The following is a 22,522-nucleotide window of genomic DNA, read 5'->3' on the forward strand; positions in this document are numbered from 1 at the left end:
AGCATCACCACTGCTTTAGAGAGGGGAAACTGAGAGTCTCAGATAGGCTAAAATGGGGACCCAAGATCATCAACTGGTTCTCAAACCCAGCCTTCTGCCTCCAGACTCAGTGAGTGCTCTTTTCACTTTAAGACAGTAAATCTAGGGTGCCTGGGTGGCTCAGTCGATTAAGCGTCTGCCTTCAGCTCAGGTCATGATCCCAGGGTCCTGGGATCAAGTCCCACATCAGGCTCCCTGCTCAGCGTGGTGTCTGCTTCTCCCTCTGCACCTCCCCCACCCACCCCCGCTCATGCTTGCTCTCTCTCTCTCTCTCAAATAAATAAAATCTCTAAAAAAAATAAATAAGACAATGAGTCTAGGAAAATAGATCAGGGATTTAACAAATTCCTGTTGCTCAAGGTCAATCTATCTATCTTATGAACACAGGAGGCAGGAAGGTACAATCACATCTGATGAACACAGGCAGGGAAGGTATAGTCACATGTGGGTTCTCCCCATCGCACTCACATTATTGGCCTAGCTGGTTGTGATAGTGATTGAGAAAAACAAAAACTAGCTCTGAGGAGCAATATTCAATCTGGATACAAGAGGGGGTAGAAATTCCAATAAAGGCAGGTCCTCTATAGTGTAAAGGCATGAGAAGGGAGTGCTGGGGAGGTGAGGAGCATTGTAAGCCTGGACAACAGTGAACACGCATTTCCAATATTATCCCAAGGCACTCATCCTTTGAATCTGTTGATTGAGAGAAGATAATGATAGAGCTGGAAAACACCCTAGAAACCATTTCCTTCAACCTCTTTATAAAGAAAGAAATGGGTTCAAGCAAGTTATGCACTCACCGAATGTCCTACAGCTCAACAAAGCCAGAACTAGAACCGATAGCTTCGCATTCTAAATGCACTGCTTCTAAGCAGAGACTCTAAATCAGCATTAACCAAACTGTTTCACAGAACTCTAGTGTCCTGTGGGATGTGAATAAATACCCCTAAATTAAGTAATTAATTAAGATGTGAGATTCCACATTCAAGTAATTTGGGAAATGCAGGGTTAATCACAATTTTAAAGTTGTATTTACTTCACAAATTCTCAGAACCTTTAACGTGATAATATGCGCTATGTATTCCTAAGAGCAGAAGATACAATATACATGATTTACCCCAATTTTTTACCATGAAACATTTAAACTTTTTTTGAGGAAAACCTATTACCATTTATGTCAATGATATTAAATTTCCACAGAATATAGTTTGGGAAAAGCAGCTCTAATGTTATGAGATATTCTCAATGGCCTTTTGAGAATAAATGTGACTGGGTATTTGTTTGTTTGTTTGTAAAGGTAAAAAATATAGCTTCAGCTTCTGGCAGTACAATTCTTTTTCTAAAAAAAGAACTGGATCTCATAAAACATAGTTTTATTGACTTTCTAGGCTCAAAGAAAGTAAGAAAATTCTGCGAGATGGTTCCCAACCTCTAAAAAGAACCCATGCACTAAAATCTGAGCACTGATCAATATGCACATGTACACACACACTTAGATACATGGGAGGAAGGACGGAAGATTTTATAGGTTTGTATATAAAACAAACATAAGGAGGAAAGATGCCTATTTGGTACTGCAATGAGGAGACTAAACCTGAGACAGAGGCATTGAGGAAGAGGTGAATCTGCGGCTAAATTAAACCAAATTAAATTACAGACTATATGAATGCTAAAGTGATCCCAGGTAGCACACCTTGGCATCTAGTAGAAGCGAAAGAAAATTCTCTAAGGAGATAGACATCTTCATTGTAAGTCTGAGCCTCGGCCCAAATCAGGATCATCCAACATAAAGAAAAAAATGGCAATGAGTGAAATCCCCAGGGAAGATATTTAGACCTCCAAGAATTTCAAATACAATATAGGATATAATTACAAAGTAATTATGTAATAGTATATTTTTTTTAAAACATAAAAGAATGGACTGCCAGGAAGATGGAATAGACATACTTTTCCCTATTCTGTCCCCTAATTATAACTAAAACCTTGGTCATTGTATAAAACAAACATAAGACCATGAAAAGTAGAGAGAGAAGGCAGATGTCTAGAAACCTCAGGAAGCAACGGTTGATATGATATGGTCGTAAGCCCCCTGGGTTTTCTTTTTGCCTCATATATCCCAGTTTTGGAGCTAAAGAATCTAGCACCCAGAGATGCCAGTGAGTATGGGGCAGGGGTAGAGGGAAAACTCCAACAAAAGCATGCTTTCCAACAAAAGGCCAATAAAGGGGAAGCCTAGCAAGACAGAAAACTTTTTGATAATAACTGCTCTTCCTGCCAAACACAACAGGAAAAAATATGGCCTCAATCCCACCATGCCAGCAAAAACCAAGTTGGGAGCCTAGACTTCTATATTTCTACTACTATTATGAGACATCCAAACATCCCTACTAGGATAGTGTCAGAGAAGGCTAAGTTGGGATCCAGGACTTTTATCTCAGTTATCCAGTAACAACTCCCCAACCTGTGGTATCAGTAGAAAACAAGAGCACTATAGATAAATCAAAATGGAATTTTAAATTATGTTTAAATAACCCACAGGAAGGAGGGGGAAGTAAAACAGAGAAATTAAAGAAAGAGAAAAAATATTTAAATGATTAACAATTCCTAACATAGTAATTACATAAAATATAAATTGTCTAAATACACCAATTAAAAGAAATTGGCAGAGTGGATTTAAAAACATGACTCAGTTGTGTGCTATCTACATGAAATTTCAAATATAACAATATAGTCAGGTTGAAACTAAAGGTGGGAGGATATATATTATACAAACTTTAATCAAGGAAAGCAGAAGTAGCTTTATTAGATCAGATAAAGCAGACATCAGAGCAAAGAAGATTACTAGAGATGGAGAGAAACATGGTATGCTAAAAAGGTTCGGTCCACTAAGAAGATCTAAAAATCTGAAATGTTTATGTACCAATTGTAAAAATTATCTACCTATAATAATTACTATAAATGTAAATGGTCTAAATACTTATTACTGGGTTTATGTCTCGGCTTCCTATTCTGTTCTATTATCTATGTGTATTTTTGAGCTAGTACCATGGTATTTTGATCATTATAGCTTTGTAGTATACCTTGAAATCTGAGATTGTGATACCTCAAACTTTGCTTTTTCTCAAGATTGCTTTGGCTATTTGGGGTCTTTTGTGGTTCCATACAAATTTTGGGATTATTTGTTCTAGTTCTGTGAAAAATGCCATTGGAATTTTGATAAGGATTGCACTGAATCTACAGATTGCTTTGTGTGGTATGACCATTTTAACAATATTAATTCTTCCAATACATGTGCATGGCATATCTTTCCATTTCTTTTTATCATCTTCAATTTCTTTCATCGTTGTCTTATAGCTTTTAGACTACAGATCGTTCATCTCCTTGTTTTAATTTATTCCTATGTATTTTATTCTTTTTGGTCCGATTGTAAATGGAGTTGTTTTCTTGATTTCTCTTTCTGCTCCTTGTTCATTGGCATATAGAAATGTAACAGATTTTTGTATATTAGCTTTGTATCCTCCAACTTTACTGAACTCACTTATTAGTTCTAATAGTTTTTTGTTGGAGCCTTTAAGGTTTTATATGTATAGTATCATGTCATCTGCAAATAGTGACAGCCAATTTGGATGCCTTTTACTTCATTTTCTTGTCTGATTGCTATATCTAAAGCCTCCAATACTATGCTGAATAAAAGTGGTAATAGTGGACATCCTTGTCTTTTTCCTGATCTTAGCAAAAAAAAAATCTCATGGTTGGGACACCTGGGTGGCTCAGTTGGTTAAGTGTCTGCCTTTGGCTCAGGTCATGATCCTGGGGTCCTGGGATGGAACCCCACATCAGGCTCCTTGCTCAGCGGGGAGCCTGCTTCTCCCTCTCCCCACCCCCCACTCATGCTCTCTCTCTCTCTTACTTGCTATCTCAAATAAACAAATAAAATCTTAAAAAAAAATCTCATGGTTTTTCTTCATCAAGAATGATGTTATCTCAAGAGGGCACGTTCTACATGGAGCACTGGGTGTTATACGCAAACAATGAATCATGGAACGCTACATCAAAAACTAATGATATAATGTATGGTGATTAACATAACATAATAATAATTTAAAAATGATGTTATCCATGGGTTTGTAATACATGACCTTTAGTATGTTGAGGCATATCCTATCTAAACCCACTTTATTGAGAGTTTTTGTCTTGAATGTATGTTGAATTTGGTCAAATGGTTTTTCTGCATCTATGGTCATGATTTTTATCCTTCTTTTTGTTAATGTGTTGTATTACATTGATTGATTTGCAGATATTGAACTATCCTTGCATCCCTGGAATAAATCACACTTGATCATGGTAAATGATCCTTTTAATGTATTGTTGAATGTGATTTGGAGAACACTACAGTCAATAACAGCAGAATACATATTTTTAAGTGCTCACAGAACATAGGTTAATATAGACCATATATATATGCAATATAGACCATATCCTGGAGCCATAAAAAACACCAACAAATTTAAAATGATTGAAATCGTACAATGTGTTCTCTAAGCACAATGGAATCAATCTAGAAATGAATAACAAAAAGCTAAGAAAATCTCCAAGCACTTGGAAAGTAATCAACATATTTCTAAATAATCCATGGGTAAAAAACGAAGTCTCAAGGGAATATTTTTTTCAATTACATTGTAGGAAAATTAAAATACAACATATCAAAATATGTATGACATAGCTAGAGCAGTGTTTAAAAGGAAATTTATAGCACTAAGTGAAGATATTAAAAAGAACAAAAGTCTCAAATCAATCCTTTAAACTCCCACCTCAAGAAACTAGAAAAAAAAGGAAAGCAAGAAGAAAGGAAAAATTGAAGGTAAAGCAGAAATCACTGAAATTGAAAACGGAAAAGTAATAGAGAAAGTAAATATATTGAAGAGCTTGAAAAGATCGATAAAGTTGACAAACCTATAAAAAAACTAACAAAAAAATAGAAGACACAACTTATACTCAACAAAAGCTTGCCCATAAATGTTCACAGCAGATTTATTCATGATAGCCAAAACGTAGAGTAACTCCAGATGTCTTTCCGCAGGTGAATGGGTAAACAAACTTTGGTATATCCATATCATGGAATACTACTCAGTGGTAAAAACAAATGAACTGCTGATACATGCAACAACCTGGGTGAATTCTCAGAGAATTATAGAGTGAAAAAGCCAATCCACAAGGTTACATAACATATGATTCCATTTACGTAAAATTCTTGAAAATGACAAAATGACAGAAACGGATAAAAGAGTAGTGTTTTCCAGGGGACAAGGAGGAGATGAGATGGTGAAGAAGTGGGTAGGGCTATTAAAAGGGCAACATGAGCAATCTTTGTGGTGATGGAAATGTTCTATATCTTGACAGTATCGATGTCAATATCCTGTTATGATATTGTGCTATAATTCTGCAAGATGTTATCATTGGAGGAAACTGGGGGGTCTCCCTGTATTATTTCTTACAACTGTATGTGAATCTACCATTTTAAAATTGCAATTTAAAAAAAATAATAAGAGAATAAAACAGAAGAGGTGATAAAAATGATCAAGAATTTTTAAAAATTAAATGGAACTTTTAGAAATTATATAAAATGTTTGAGTAAAGACAAAGAATTTAATATAAGCATCTACTTTCACTCTTTCTTTAACCACCAAAATTCCTCCTCTAAAGAGTGAGACCAGGAAATTGCTCCTAGAACTTCGCCTTGAGGGGCAAGAAGAGCAGAAGAGCTAAGCTACCTACGCCTCCACCCCAACAAGTAACACCCACCCTTCTTCTTATAGTTGTAGCATAAACACTTGCTGCAAACTTAAGAGCAAAGTCCCCCTCAACAATGATCTCTTGAATTCAGTTCTCAGTAAACTATGCCATTTAGAATCTGTCTTAGTAGCTTCATGGGATTGCTGGCAACATGTGGGATTTCTTAAACCTCTCACAAACTTAAGCCCCAAAGAACAATTTCTGAAAATTGCTCAGCATGTTCTGTAGGGTTGCAAGGAATATGCAGAGGCCCGGACCTGCAATGCAGCAGTTAGTTTACTAAGGAGGTGGGGTCACACAGCAGCAGTAGCAGAGGCTTGTTGTTTAGGTTGGCTCCTCCTTCTTGCCATCTTCCTCTTCATTTGTTCCCATTTGAGAAGTCCATCCAAGAGAAGAAAATATAGTTCTCACTATAACCTGGCCAGCTCATTCTCTATTACATAATTCCCTTAGGTACAGCAGCCACTGACATTACCAACTTCTCCATCTCCCTCCTATGCCTGTTCAAACTTAACCTCTAGAATTTTCTAAATCAGAAGCTAACCAAACCTCTTCTCATTACTGTAGGTCCAGAGACGTTATGAACAACATGTGTCAGACGTCGGAGCCAACATCCACTCCTCTCTGGTGCAGTGGACAGGACTTGACCTCAAGTACAGTAAGGTAAAGTGGAAATCCTGTGAGAGCACAAGAAATATAAGTATTGCCTAGTTGACCCTACAGTGTAAAAAGGGAGGCATTGAATTACTGCTTTAACATCTTAGTTATACTCACATTTTTTCCTGATGGTACTTGACACAAACTTCAATATCTTTTGTAGAGGAGTTTGGAATGTAAGACCAAGAGGTAAAATCTTATGATTTAGAATGTTTTGCCTTCAGAATAGAATTGTCTACCTATAAAGGAACCTCCTTTTTGTTTCTGAGGAAAAGAAACCCCATGAAAGAGGCAGAATCTTTTTTTAAAAAATAACATATTAGTAAGCAAAGTAGGGGATAATGAGTTTTATTGTGTAAATAATAACTCACAATTGGACTTACAACCCCTTGAAAATGCTCTTGTTAGAAGTCAGAAGTTTCTCTTCATGTATACTGTCCCATGGAAAGTTTAATATTTATTCAAGGAGTCACCAAAGAGCATTAGCAAGTGCAGGCCTTGTTAGCAATGTGACCGTATCTTAGCTGTGTGATCACTTATTAGCTCCATGACCTTGAGCAAATCACTTTTCCTCTCTCTGTCAGAATTTCCAATTGAGTAATATCTGCCCCTGCCTACTTCTTGAGGATTATGATCAGGCAAGTCTCCATTTCACATTGATAATACTGAATTTCACATTTCATCCCGTTCTGTTCTACTCCATGACATGAGTTATTTGATTTATGACCCAGTTCAAAAAAAAAACTATGAGAAAAAAAAATGCATATTCCTTAACCTCAGTTTTTGATAAATTATGCCTACTTGAAATAAAATCATGGTAATTAAAGTTTCAATTAAAAATCATTTCTTTAATTCTAAACAGATTGCAAGGAAATATGGTGCGTGGGTAGAATTTGCAGAGATAAATGACTAACAGGGGAGAAAGTCATTTAGCGGTAGATTCCTAGGAACTTGGATTTGGAAAAAGACCTTAAAGAACATTTGGTCCAATTGAAGAATTTGTCTCCAGCAGCTCGAAGAGATAGTTTTCTGGTGGGTTAATGAGTACTTCTTTATTTGGATAGTTCAAGACCATGGTAGGCAGTTATTTTGTTCCTGGGCAGCTTCACTGGAAATATTTTCCTCGCGATGAACAAGTTTCCCTCATTCTAAATGCCAGAATCTGATCCTAATTCTACCTTGTGTTGTAAGATAGAAACATTTTCTCCCTTTCCTACATGACAGCCCTTCCAGTATCTGCAGACAGTCAGTCTCTCTTTCCTGGTCCTTCTTGTTGCAGCTTCAATGATCTCTGTATAAAAGCCCAGGCATATACAGACTGTCCATAACAAAAACAACCTAAACACCACATGCTACTTAGAAAATACCCTACAGAGAACCAGGGTAAGATTTCAGGGAAAGCATATTATTAGGTGTCAGAAAATTTGGAGTTGGGCCTTGGCTCCAGCTGTTTCTAAATGTGTGGGCCTTAAGGGAAGTCCTCTCATTTCTAACTTCTTGTACTGCTTCTCTAAGGTTTTGTTATCAGTTAATTTCATCAAATGAGTTGAGTAGTGTTCCCTTTTTTCTTATAGTCTGGAAGGGTTTGTATATGAGGTTTGCCTCAAGTGATGAAGAAAAGTTCCGTAAAGTGACAAAAACATTTTGACAAACTCCTATAGAAAAGATTTCCTTTCAAACCTTCCTTCACACCGATATTAACCAAGAATTATTAGTTAAACTTCTAGACTAATTAGATTTTTGTATGTCCTTGTTAGGCACAGGGAAAATATAAGGGAATTATACAGGGTTTTTAATGGAAACAACTAAGCTGTAAAGAAAGCATTTTTAACTATCATCCAATTTATATATACATTGCACAATACATTTATTTATAAATTTATATATAAATTGCACAGTACATATTCTTACCATGTGCAATGCACTATGATATTTTGTATTCTAGTCTAGTCTCTTTCTTTATAGAAACATTCCAGTTGTGACTGACTGAGTTGATTTCATGACCCCTTAATGTGTCACCACATATAGTTTAAAAAAATCTACTTTAGGGGTCTTGGGATTTGCTTCAGACCATGCTATTAATTCTCTATATGGCCCAAGTTACTTAATGTCTCTGGGTCTCTGTTTCCTGTAAAATGCCACTGAGCTTATAGACGTGCTGTAAGTATAAAATGAGATATGAGTTTTAAGATTATCTTAAACAAGGCAAAAAGACTAAGAAAAGATGGTTTTATTCAGGTATTAATATCAGAGCCATAACTGAGCAGGCAACTGCACTTTGCATCATAATACAAAAATGTGGAATAGGAAAACAATTTTAAATAATGAGTTTAAAAGGTTAAACAAAACATGCAGCTACCAAATGACCTAGCAGTCGCACTCTTGGGCATTTTTCCCAGAGAAATAAAACTTATATTCACACAAAGACCTGTATCTGAATTCTCATAGCAGCTTATTTGTAGGAGCCCCAAGCTGGGATCTGCCCAGATGTCCTTCAGTAGCTGAACAGTTAAACAAACTGATGCATCCGTAACATGGAATACTACTTAGCAATAAAAAGGAACCACCCACATGTACAACTGGGATAAATCTCTAGAGACTTAAGCTAAGTGAAAAAAGCCAGTCCTGAAAGATTGCATGCTGTATGCTCCCATTTATGTGACATTTTTGAAATGATAAAATTTAGGAATGGAGGATGAGTGGCTGCCACGGTAAGGCTGGAGGAATGGAGAGAGGGTGGCTCCAAAAGGGCAACAGGGTAGGTCCTTGTGCTGATGGAACTGTTCTGTGCCTTGACTGTGGCCACAGGTACACAAACCTACACATTTGATAAACTTGCATGGACACATACACAAAAATGAGGACACATTAAACCAGGGAAATCTGAAGAAGATTGGTGGTTTGAATCAATGCCAATATCTTGGCTGTGATACTGGAGTATAGCTGTGCAAGATATGACCAATGAGGGAAGCTGCATAAAGGGTATATGGGATCTGTCCCATTATTGCTTACATCCAGATGTGAATCTACGTAATTTTCTCAATAAAGAATTAAGAGGGGCACCTGGGTGGCTCAGTCAGTTAGGCGTCTGACTTTAGCTCAGGTCATGGGCTTCCTGCTCAGTGGGGAGCCTGCTTCTCCCTCTCCATCTGCCTCTCCCTCTAGTTGTATTCTCTCTCTCTCTCTCAAATAAATAAAATCTTTAAAAAAAGAAAAAGAAAAAATTCAGTTAAGAAAAGATTATACACAAATTGTATGATCTTCATGTAATTCTCCAGAAATCTCCTCTTCTCCATAAATGCCCTTCTCTGTGCACAAGAACACACACACACACACACACACACACGCACACACCTCTTCAAATCAGGGGTAAATTCTCCCCTAAGACTATTACTTATGCAGTCCTAAAGACCCCAAGGTTAAGAATTCTTGTCCCTCCTGTCCCCCCTTATACCACCACACCTGTCCCTTGTGCACATGATGGCTTGCTCCCTACCCCCCTCATCCCGTGACTAAAAACATTCCATGCTTCTTGCCCACAAAATTCATTAGTTACTCATTAATTAAAATAAGCAATTCGTTTGAAAACATAAGGCAATTAGAGAGCAGTGTCTGTGGCTCAGTATGTTATAGGCAATCTGGATATCAATGCAGCCAAGTGTAGTGAGCAAAGGTTGCTTTCTAGCTGGGTGCTGAAGGAGAGAACCACAGAGGAGGCTGAGGTGTGTGGCTAGGACACAGGCTGAACGCTGTCAGATGTTCCAGAATCTTGAGCTCTGGGTGATGAGTAGGGATTTCAGTTCAGAAAGTAGTATTTTAGGAAGATATCCAGGATGGCATGGGGCAATATGGGCAGAGATAGTGGACTCTAGAACACCCGGAACACCCCAAGTGTGACCCATACACCAGTGCCAGTCTTCCAGATCCTTGTTTCTAGTCTGTGAGGAAATTAGTATAGGAATAGAGAGTTCAGATTTAGAAACTCGTCCTTCACCACAGGTTGTTTGAGAAGTTCTGCTCTATAGGGCTGCCATGGGTATCCAGAAGTGAGGTGAGGTGTGTCTGGGAAGTGGTCAATTTAAAAGGAAAAAAAGGTGAAATCTGATGAAAGTTTGAGCAGCAGATTTGGAGTAGCGCTAAACATTGGAAGTACAATATAACATCATAAGCTATTTTCAGAATACTGGGGGGAAAAAAGAGGATTAATTTTATCGCTGAGAAAACATTTCCCCCATAACTACGATAGAAATTTCTGAGAAGAAAACCACTAAACAATTTGTCTCTCCATCCCAGACAGAGCTGCTATTATTTTTCAAGAGAACTGAACAAGGAGTTTTTCAAATAAACACTCAGTGAAAGAGGGAACGGGCATAACTGATTTTTTCAGTCTTTTATATTTCAAAAAAACCATTAAAGGATTTGGATGTTTGAGGTATTACATAGATTATCTTATTATTGTAGCAATGAAAGCATTTCACACCCATCCATTTACTTCTGATTTGATTTCTCTCCATGAAAATTCTTTGTTTTTGGAAAATATTTGTCATGCTGCAGATATAATTTGCATTAATCGAGGAGTATATTTAAAAGGTAAGATTTTCAGTGCTTTATTAGGAGAAGACAAAAACTTGGCCCTACATAGCTACTTAACAATCCACTTCTTTGCACAGTATATTTGCCAGCCACCTAAAATTAATTGTCCTTAGAACCTTATCACAGAAAGGTAATTTCACTGCACAGCTTACAATTTGTGTCTCTTCTACCAAATAGCCTATTTGATAAGTGACAGAGAATGCATAAACACTTGTTGGTTCCTCACTGTTTGCAAACTCTGCAACTTGAAGGAAAGGCCATCAGTACAGTGATTGGGAATAGTTCTAACAAAATGAAATATACATAAATAAATCCCAGAATTGTACAGAAATATTTGAGGTGTTTTCCCTGTATTCGAGATAGCTCTCTGTGTCAGCCTCTTTTTCATCAGTTCCCTTCCCCTCCCATTCAGGTCCATGTTCGGTGTCTTAGGGAAGGGCATGAATGGTCTCTCAAGCAGAAATACAGATTTCGCTCCCAAAAGTCTAAGAGGAGAGGATTGAGCAGGCATAAATATGAAGAAAGATGGATTTCTCTAAGACTAGGAGAAGCTTCCTCAAGTTTGGAAGGAGGAAAAAAGAAAAAAGAGAGCATGATTCCCAAGAACAAAAAGAAATGGCCAGATGCCAGAGATCTCAGCTGGGCTGTATGTGTAGGAAGACAGGACCATAGACAGGCCAGGGAAGGATTTCCATTACCAAAGAATAGCCCCAGATAGCAGAAGGTTGGATCAGAAAAGGACACGGGCACCAGGACTTCAGCAGCAATATGGGCACTGCTAACCATTCTCTCTGTTTACCACCTCAACATCTTAAAACTGGGTAGGATCTTGGAATTGTGGAGCAACACCTGGGAGGTTTTATGGGGGAGGAGACTCCAGGAAAAGCTAATGTCGGGATTTTCTGCCCACTCCCAGCAGATCCAAAGCTCAAAATCCCAAAAATTAAGTGTAGTTATAGAATACAAAGTTACATTTCTTGCCTGCCTGAGTTTACGAACTGAGATTCACCCCACCACAAATAAACACATACATGCACAGTACAAGTGTATATTGTATAATATTGGTGCCACATGACAGACCCTTGCTTTTCACATTTCATTATGTGATAGGTGCAACGTCCTGTGTCATTAATGGAATTGCCTTAGATGTCCAAATTGGAACTGTCTATAAAATAATTTGTGTTAACGATAAAGCAGTGTATGTGTACGTACAAGTGTATGTATATACATGTAAGGGAAGAGATGCCCGTGGGAGCTGAAGAAAGAGAGATGTCAGGGGAAGAAATATTGACCTTTGAGCCCCTTTAATTCAGAATTCGAACAAACTCCAAACAAGAACTAGTTCTCTCCATTTCTTCACTATGATGGCCTCGAAAATCTTTGTTCACAAAAAATCATTGGGACCAGAATACCAGATTTGCCTGAGTTGCTCATATTTACCAGTGGCAGCCTGTCTCTACTATTACACTTTAGTCCTAAATAAATGACTTTCCAAGTTGATCTAGAATGGGGGAACAAATTATTTTTCATACTTCACACCTGTCCACATATCCCTGCAAAATCTCACCTTCTTCCACAACATTATGCTATCCCCAACAGCAAGATACACTTGGAAGCTCTAAATAGACAAATCAAAATATAAGAATTTTTTTTTTTTTAAGATTTTATTTATTTGACAGAGAGAGAGAGAGCACAAGTAGGCAGAACAGCAGGGAGAGGGAGAGGAAGAAGCAGGCTCCCCACCGAGCAGGGAGCCTGACATGGGGCTCGATCCCAGGACCCTGGGATCATGACCTGAGCCGAAGGCAGACGCTTAACTGACTGAGCCACCCAGGCGCCCCAGACAAATCAAAATATAAATAAAAACAGGAAAAAGAAGAATGAAAAGCAACTGGACACCTAACCGGCTTTCTTCCAGAGTTCTAAATTCATTATTTGGGAAGTGGTCTTGATCCAAGAGACAAAACCATAGGATAAACCAAAAATTGAAATAAAAGCCCCAATTCTATTTTTTTAAGATTTACTTATTTTAAAGAAAGAGAAAGTGAGCAAGCAAGGGAAGGGACAGAGGGGGATGGAGAGGAACAAGCCAACTCTGAGCTGAGCGCAGAGCCCTTTGAGGGGCTCAATCCCAGGACTCTGAGACCATGACCTGAGCCGAAATCAAGAGTCAGACACTTAATTGACTGAGCCACCCAGACGCCCCATAAAAGCCCCAATTTTAAATGAAGCTATCAAGTCAAAACAGATCTAAAGAGAATCGGCAAGTCCATTCAATTCCTATTAGCATAAATGCAGAAAGAAATTAATCAGTCAGTGCCCATGAGGTGAGAAACAGGAGCAAACTGAAAAGGACCTCAAGTTTAGATATAAAGCAATTAAGATCAAGACACCCAGCTAAATCTATCTAGTAGGCCTAAAGCCTATTAGCCTATTTCTAAAAACTTGAAAGCAAAATCAGAAACAAAAATCCAATTTAAATTTAAAAAACGGCATAATCAGTGTGACCCAACTAGTCTCCATGATACAACTGTTCACCTGCACCTCTGGCCCCAGAATCATGTTCCTTCCATGTCCTGGACATTTCTGGTCAAACTTCAGAGCCACAGTCCAGATATATTTTTCTTCTCCTTGTCCTCCCACTTTCATCTGGGATTTGATTTTTCCTGATAGAAACATCTCTCCAAAATCTGGACTACAGGGAGTCTCACCCAGGTCTTACCTATGAATGGAGCCGGTGTCTGCCAAGAGTTGGGATTAAGGGATGCGGGGAAAGCTCTCCACAGCCGCTGCCAACACACACATGCACAGACATGTACTAAAATACATCCTCACCAATCCTACACAGTCTAGGATTCTCCCCACAGGAGTACATTTTTGGAGCAAAAGATTACATTCAGAAAACCCTGATTAAAGCAAATACCTCTGGGGAGATTAGCATAGCACACAACCTTCATTTGAACCTTCCTGGAATATAAGTGTGCGGGACAAGGAACAGGGGGTCCTCTGATTGGGGAAAAGCACATCGGACTTTCAACAGGAAGGTGCCTGAGCAGCTGATGGATAAAGGAGAGCTGAAGGAAAGGTGAGAGGCACCAAGGCCTTTACTACTCAAGAAATTCACTTTCCTTTTGGGAAAAGGTTTGTAGTCTTAAGGGCACAGGCTTTGGATTCGAAAGATCTAGGTTAGAATCCTAACCCTGTTACTGTGTTTCAGTCTCCTCACCTGTAAAATGGGAAGAAAAATATATAAGTAACTCATATGGTTTTAAGAACTCAAAGGGTAATGGCTACCATCTATTGAGCACTTATTATGCACCGATTACTCCATGTAGTCCTACATCTGTGCTTCTCAAACTTTAATGTGCACACAATCACCTCAGCATCTTATTAAAATACAGATGAAGGGCGCCTGAGTGGCTCAGATGGTTAAGTGTCTGCCTTCAGCTCAGGTCATGATCTCGGGGTCCCTCTCCTTTGCTCCTACCCCTCCCTCCCTCCTCCCACCCCTCGTGCTCTCTCTCTCTCAAATAAATAAATAAATTCTTTTTTTTAAATAAATTCTTTAAAAAATAAAAAATAAAATAAAACACAGCTGAGTCAGTCTGGGGTAGGGTCAGAGTTTCTGCAATTCTAATAAGCTCCCAGGTGGCTCTGTTGCTATAGGCTTACAGGCCACACTTTGAGTAGCAAGGGCTGATATCATTGAATCCTCACACTAACCCGAGGAAGATAGACTGTTAATACCTATGCAAAGCCTGCCCTCGATGGGCTAAAAAAAAAAAAGTACAAATGCTGCCATAATGATGAAGCGTTTTAAAAAGTAAAGACTTTGGGGCGCATGGGTGGCTCAGGCGTTAAGCGTCTGCCTTCGGCTCAGGTCATGATCCCAGGGTCCTGGGATCGAGCCCCACATCGGGCTCCCTGCTCGGCGGGAAGCCTGCTTCTCCCTCTCCCACTCCCCCTGCTTGTGTTCCCTCTCTCGCTATATCTCTCTCTGTCAAATAAATAAATAAAATCTTTGAAAAAAAAAAAAGTAAAGACTTAGGCTGCCTTGTGTGTGGCTTCTTATTTCTCAAGGTATAGAGACAGGGGCAGCAGTACCGGCCTTACCTGAAGCTTTTTAGACGTGCAGAATCAGGGGCACCTGGGTGACTCGGTCAGTTGAACAGTTGAGCGACGGACTCTTGATTGTGGCTCAGGTTGTGATCTCGGGGTCATGGGATCGAGCCCCGAGTGGGGCTCCATGCTCAGTGCAGAGTCTGCTTGGGATTCTCCCTGCTGGCGCTCTCTCTCTCACTCTAAATAAACAAACGAACAAACAAATAAATAAATAAAATCTTTTTTAAAAAAGAAAGAAAGGAAGGAAGGGAGGGAGGGAGGGAGGGAGGGAGGAAGGAAGGAAGGAAGAATCACAGGCTCCTTACTGGATCCACTGACTGCAGATCTGCTTTGTATCAAGATCCCAGGTGAGGGGTGCCTGGGTGGCTCAGTCAGCTAAGTGTCTGTCTCTCTCTACCTCAAATAAATAGATAAAATCTTTTTTAAAAATTTTTTTAATTAAAAATTAAATAAAAGGTTTCCAGGTGAGTCACATCAATAGTAAATAGTTTGAAAAGACTGGATGATACAATTAGCCTTCATTTTCTTAATAGGTATGCCTATTGCTACCAAGAAATTTTCCTTATGTAGAGTTAAATTTTAGATAAAATAATTATAGATTTAAATAATCAAAGGAAATGATTAAGTTCCCACCCTTACCACCCCACCCCACCCCACCCCCACTACATACACACATTCTTAGTAACCAGTGGAAAACATCTTTCTTGTCACACCCTCTTAGTTAGAACAGCTGAGGAGTATTCCTCCCTAAGGTCAACAATTTTGAACTCCCCCCCAAAAAAATTATGCTGCCCAAAATAAAAATTTTTTGAACTTTCAAGATAACTTAATTTCCTGCAAGTTATCAAAGATGTGGAAAGGTAGTAAATAAATTCTCTTCTTCCATTAATTCATAGTTGGCAATTATATATGTTCTATCCTACACATCTGCAAGGTTGTTTTCTCTCTAGGAGAACCTCTCCCACCAAAGAAGTGTGGGAAAAATTAGTAAGCTCAGACCCTGTGTTCAGGGGTGTTTATTTTATCTAAGGTAATATAATTTGAGAGGAACTGGTACAGAGGTAGAAGAATAAGGATATAATCAAACATCAAAGAAAAGAAATTTTACCACATACTTATCTGTGGGATCAGGAAACTACCCTAGAAAGAGCCATTTCTTGGCAAAATGGTAGTTTACTGTGGCTGTTACACAGGGTCTTGGGGGTTGGTTGGGCCTGACTGAGGTGCCTGAGCTGGCCTCTGCCCAAAGGACTGTCTAGTGAAGGAGAAAGAGACAAAGGATATGGATCACATGCTGTGGTCTCTCCCATGCATGGAAGAACCTATAGCTTCTAATTCCATTGTTATTTTCAACAGATGGGCCTCAATAAATACATTTCAGCTTTATAAAGATAGGAAGGGGCTGAGATTCAGACCATTAATTTGGTGTGAGAAAACTGCCATCCCAAATCCACTGCCAACTTCCCAAGGTCACCTGCCTTTCCTTACCCTGGGAATTGCTGATTTCAAGAGCACAGAGAAGCAAATTAGACCCACCAACGTGCCAGGCTTTAGACAGACACATTTTTGGCTTTCGGACCAAGTGTGTCAGGCAAGAAATGGGCAAGAGATGCCATCTTTGTTGATTTCAACTATGTCTCTATTTTCCCCTCTGAAAAACCACTGGAAGTTTGTGTATGAGAATGTATATGTGCCTTTTTTTTATATTTATGCCCACATATTTATAATCAATACTCTCTTGGTGGCCACTGGAAATTTGCTGTGAAAGTGCCATTTCTACATATAAAAGGAAAATAGGGAAACCTTTCCAGTGCCACTCTGCATTTCTGAGCATTTTTAAAATTATCTGTCATATATAGTGTTAAAATTGCCAATCTGCACTTATTTGCAATATGGAATATACATTAAACTTACATTTGAATAAATAATAGAAATGAAATCATGGCAGTTCAAATCATCACAGTTCTCAACTGTAATTCAAGTCAGTGAATACTGAGCACTGACTAGGCACAAGGCATAAGTAGTAGTGGGTGCTACAAGGAAACCCAAAAAGGTGACCATGCCAAAGTCCCTCTGGGGTCCTGCTCTGGAGTACTGGTCTCATGATCTTCAACTCCACCACGAAGTGAAAGCTACTTATTTTTAAGAGGAAAAAGAAGGTTCTGGCCTATCTTCAATGAGGGTATGCCTGAATTAGGGAAAAATGTGCATATGCATGCAGATAATTTTCAGTGAAGACTGTAGGTGACAGGTGCTAAATGAATTCTGCCAATTAAAAATACTCTATGAATCCAAAGAAGAGATGACTGGGACCAGTGTAGCCATGGGAGGCTTTGTGGAGGAGAGTAGAACTTGGTTTTAGCCTTAAAGGGCGAGTAGGATTTAAAGTGTAGAAAGGAGGAAAGAGCACATTCTCCATGAGAGAAAGCAAAGCTGCAGTAGAGTGATATCAGGGCAAGTTGGGAGGACAGTCAGCCAGCCAGGGATGTGATGGTAGAGAGCTCAGACTCAGGAGCCAGACTGGGTTTGAATCCTGGCTCCACCACCAACTAGCTGGTCATCTGGGACATGTCACTTACTTGTGTGCACGTCAGTACCTCATAGACATGTATGCAGATTAAATGAGCTAATATTTGTAGAGTGCTCAGACTAGGTGGTGTTAGAGTAGAGCGTTCCGGCAAGTGAGCTCTGGGAAACAGGTTTGAAAAGGTAGACTGGGGTTGGCTTGCAGTGGTCCTTGAATGACTTGCTGTGACCTGTTCTTAAAAATGACAGAAAGCCATTGAGGGCATAAAAGTCAAAGCAACACAGAATATCTTTCCTGATGTGTCAATGCAAGGGTTTCTTTCTGTATCCTTTTCTCTAAATCCACTTTTTATAGGTATCGTGAAAAATGCTCATTTCCCCTATCTTTTCATTCCAGCTTTCATTCCTCTTTTCATTTTTATAATTGTTTTGTTCAGATTTGTGAGGGTTTTGCATTCATATTGTATTAATGACCCCATAATTACTAAGCTAAACTATAAGAAAGCCTGAAAATAAAGATGGACCATAACAAAGGACATTTTTCCACATCGTAATTGCTATTAAAAAGAATATCCGTTTAAAGCAAGCAAGGCTTAATGTATTATATATCCATTATTAGCAAAATATTAGGTTCATTGAGTTCATAATGTATAAATATAAGAATAAAGTGCCCCAGGGGTGTGTTCCAAATGAGGCTAGATTCAGGAATGCAGAATTAATCACCCTACCTAATGTTAAAACATCAGATTTATTATATTTAATTAAGTGACTCAATGATCTCTCCGATTCTGATAAGTTGTCTTTATACCAAGTATAGAAACACAGATATGAGCAGTCAAGAAAAGTGTACCATCTTCAAGTGGGATTATTTTCCTTGTGGATAATCTTTGTCCTATTTGATCTAAATTTTTTTCTCAACTAAATACTGGCAGCCCATGTTGGACACTCTGCTATCTGGTCCCACAGCCTCCCCAGCCTCCTCTGAGTGCAGCCACAGCCCCAGGGACAGTTCCTCAGGGGCTGTGCCCCCTAAACAGTACCTCTCCTCCAGCGCGCACGCCATGTCTGGCATTGGTGCCCACGCAGTCCCACACATGCGCAAGAAGAAACTGCGGGCGATTTAATACCCTGTGGGCAACCCTCAACCAGTGGGGGCTGGGATGAACAAATGCTTCTCCCATTCTTTCCTCAGGTGGGCAATTCTGATAAGTATCCTACCTGATGCCAAAAGGACCCGGGGACATCAAGCCTCAGCCACCTCCTGCAGTGCTGACCCAGGGGTGCATTTTTGCCAGGGCTTTCCCATTTCACTTCCAAGCTCACTTCCCACATAAACTACCTAAACAGCCTTTTTCTCAGACTCTGCTCTAGGGGGTCGCTGACCATAACAGCCTGAAAACACAAATCCAAATGCAGGGAAATAGAATCTGTTTTGTAAGTTAAAGTGATCTCAAATAGCTATAAAAATCCCTAACTAAGGCCTGTATGCTAGAAGAGATATTTATTTTAATTTCAAAAATGAGTATAGTGTTATATAAATATTCCCAGCAGCAATTTGACTTTATTTCATTCTTTTACATTTTAAAGGCTAATTTGGGAAGCTTTGAATATACAACTGCCACCAACATTTCCCCAGGTCCTACCTGGAAATCCCCTATTAAATCCAAGAATATGCTAAATTGGGTGATAAGACAGAAAGTTTAGTTTATGTCAGATATAATGGCTGTTCTAGCCTTTGTTTTATATTGGGACATGTCAAAGATGACTTCTTTATGAGGATTCTATGATTATTAGGCAGTACCTTATTATCTTGGCAAACTGATTTTTATACAGGAATATCTTTTTTATTGAATTACAATTGACATACAGTATTATATTAGGTTCAGGTGTACAAGATAGTAATTCAATATATTTATACATTACAAAATGATCACCACAAAAGGTCTAGTTACTGTCTGTCGCCATACAAAGTTATTACAATATTATTGACTATATTTCCTATGCTGTACTTTACATCCCTGTGACTTAGTTATTTTATATCTGGAAGTTCGTACCTCTTCATCCCCTTCCGCTATTTTGTGGATCTCCTCACCCTCCTCCCCTCTGGCAACAACGACTGTGTTCTCTGTATCTATGAGTCTGTCTCTGTTTTGCTTCGTTTGTTTGCTTTGTTTTTTAGATTCCACAAATAAGTGAAATCATATGGTATTTGTCTTTCAGGAATATCTTTATTAGTGAGAATGTGTTCAACACAGCTTTGTGAGAAATTTCACTCTCACAGGTAGAAATAATAAAGAAGGCACAGGAATGGAGTCTGAGACATGAGGACAAGGTTCTTTATTAGAAAAATATCATTAAATAGGACTGCATATATATATATATATATAGTACTATATATATAGTATATAGTATATAGTATATAGTATATAGTATATAGTATATAGTATACAAATATATATAATACAAAATACATCTGGAAACTCAGAAATCTCTGTATCTGAAAAATACAAAGAAACATCTAGACACTCTGAATCCAAGAGAGAGAAAGAAAGGAATTTGTTCAATTCAGGGCTTACTAGGCAGTTCTATATTGAGGCAAGGCAGGGGATAAAGGGATATAAAATGCTCTACCCGCAGCAGTCTGGTGGGGCAGGGGGAGGGAGGGGTTGAAAACTAGGCACAGCTCACTGTAGTACACACCCTAGTTTTCCCCACACTGTAGATGAGGAAACTGAGACTCAAGATCACCCGCTCAAGCTCCCAAAGCTACAAAGTGGCAGATCAGCTGCACTCTTAACTAATACACTGTGTCACTTGGGTTGTTTTTTTTTTTTAAATCACAGTTGTCTCCAAAGCGCCTAGCACAGTACCTGCTACATACGATGACCAATAAATATTTGTTTCCCACGAATGAATGATTAAAGGCACTACTAGCACTTTCCCAGTCTTCCCTGGGGCATCAGGGGGCCACTCACACAAAAGCGGTTACATTGCTGATAAGTCATCAAGGTTAACCTCAGAGCTCTCTCTGCTAATATTGTGGTACCACAGCATCCTCTGGGGTGTACGTGGATACAAAATAGCTTACTCAGGCCTAAGGTGCCTTTAATGGGAAAAGGTTCTAATCCCAAATTAGAGATGAAATGCTTAAAAAGAAAATACTTAGTGGAGATAACCATGCACTAAAAGTAATTGCTATACTAGTCAGTCATAGTATGAGTATAAATGACTGATACAGTGTTTTCTGTAATTTCACGATTTTGTTGAGGTTCAAGCTGTCTCACACTGAATGGCCTCCATGAGAGACAGGGTGGTTATCAAGTGGGGAAGGGGGGACAGAAAGAAGATACACAACATGAAGAAATCAGACAGTGAGTTTACCTTAAAGTGGGCCACAGAATAAACAATCAGCTCATGGCGGATTTTCCATCAAGCGTGGCTTTAAAGACCCACAGCTCTCTTTGATGTACATATGAGGAGTCTTCTATTTTTCCTACCTTAACACAGTCAACTTCATTATAAATAAGACTCCTTTCTGCAAGTTTCATTACCTGAATATGTCAATCAGTTTCCAGCCAGGGAATGAGAAACCTTTCTGATTATTTCAAATGGAGTGATTAGTAACAACAATGTTAAAACAGAATCGTAACAGAGAATTGGTTGCAAATATGTTGGAGGGACTAAAGCTGCAAAATGAGATAGAGGTTAGTGCCCAGACGCAGACCTCCTCGCTCTCTCTGAATGGGCACTGTCGGGGAGCAGGGAGCCAATCCTTGTCCCACTCTTGCTGGGTCTGCAGGCCTGGGAGCCCACAGTCCCACTGGTTCTGCAGGACCAACCACGGATGCTGCTCATACCTACTGCCCCGCTGCACAGTACAGAGGTCCCCCTACTATTACATATACACTCTTATCTGCTCTCACTCTCAGTCGGTGGGGGCTCCACGGCCTGAGAAGGAATCATAGTTGGGTCAGATGATCGTGAAGCTGGTGATTAACTGGGTTCCATTAGAGAAGTACTTGTGGAAAAACAGGTAGACAGTGACATCCTGTATTTGAGATACAGGGCACTATGTTTGCTGCAAACAGTAAGAGCATGTCTATTACTGGCACTGTCCTGCGATGAAAGAATCAAATTCTGTGCTTAAAAACAGCTGTAGGTATTCCCTATTTGCATCCTTAGTAAAGTGACAGGGAGGTCTAGGGAGTAGCCTCTTCTGAGGAAGGGACTAGTGTGTTTCCAGGTGTACACTGTATAGTTGTATCATGTTAGGCAGACTGATGGCCTTGTTATTGTCTTTATTTGGAGGCTGAGTGTATGTGAAGAACATGTGGATTGGCACCAAGTGGATGGCACTTGTGATGGCTAATTGTATTTATCAATTTGACTGGGCAATGGAGTACCTAGATATTTGGTTAAACATTATTTCTGGATGTCTCTGTGAGGGTCTTTCTCGAGGTGATTAATATTTGAATCAGTAGACTGAGTAAAGCAGATTGCCTTTCTTGGTGCGAGTGGGTCTCTTCCAATGCTTTGACAGCCTGAAGAGAATGAAAGGCTATATAAGAAAGGAAGAATATTCTCTCTCTGCCTTACTACCATCAGGCTGGGATATCAGTCTTCTCCTGCCTTCAGACTCTGACTGGAACTTACACGTCGACTCTCCTGGTGATCAGACCTTCAGACTCGGACGGGAACTATACCATCAGCTGTCCTGGGTCTCCATCTTGCCAACTGCAGATCTTAGACTTCTCAGCCTCCATAATCACATGAACCAATTCCTACTAGTAAA

General features: G+C 39.2%; 1 protein-coding gene across 2 annotated transcripts in view; it reads left to right on the top strand.

Annotated features, from left to right (window-relative positions):
* B3GAT2 (beta-1,3-glucuronyltransferase 2) overlaps positions 1 to 22,522 on the top strand; it is a 322,693-nt gene that overhangs the window by 77,700 nt on the left and 222,471 nt on the right. For both annotated transcript variants that reach the window (XM_032409524.1, XM_032409525.1), the window contains exon 2: positions 6,400 to 6,495. The gene's annotated coding sequence lies outside the window, so the exon portion shown is untranslated. The remainder of the gene's footprint in view (positions 1 to 6,399; positions 6,496 to 22,522) is intronic.

The sequence above is a fragment of the Phoca vitulina genome, unplaced genomic scaffold (assembly GCF_004348235.1).
Source record: "Phoca vitulina isolate PV1807 unplaced genomic scaffold, GSC_HSeal_1.0 scaffold11, whole genome shotgun sequence".
Classification (NCBI taxonomy): Eukaryota; Metazoa; Chordata; class Mammalia; order Carnivora; family Phocidae; genus Phoca; species Phoca vitulina.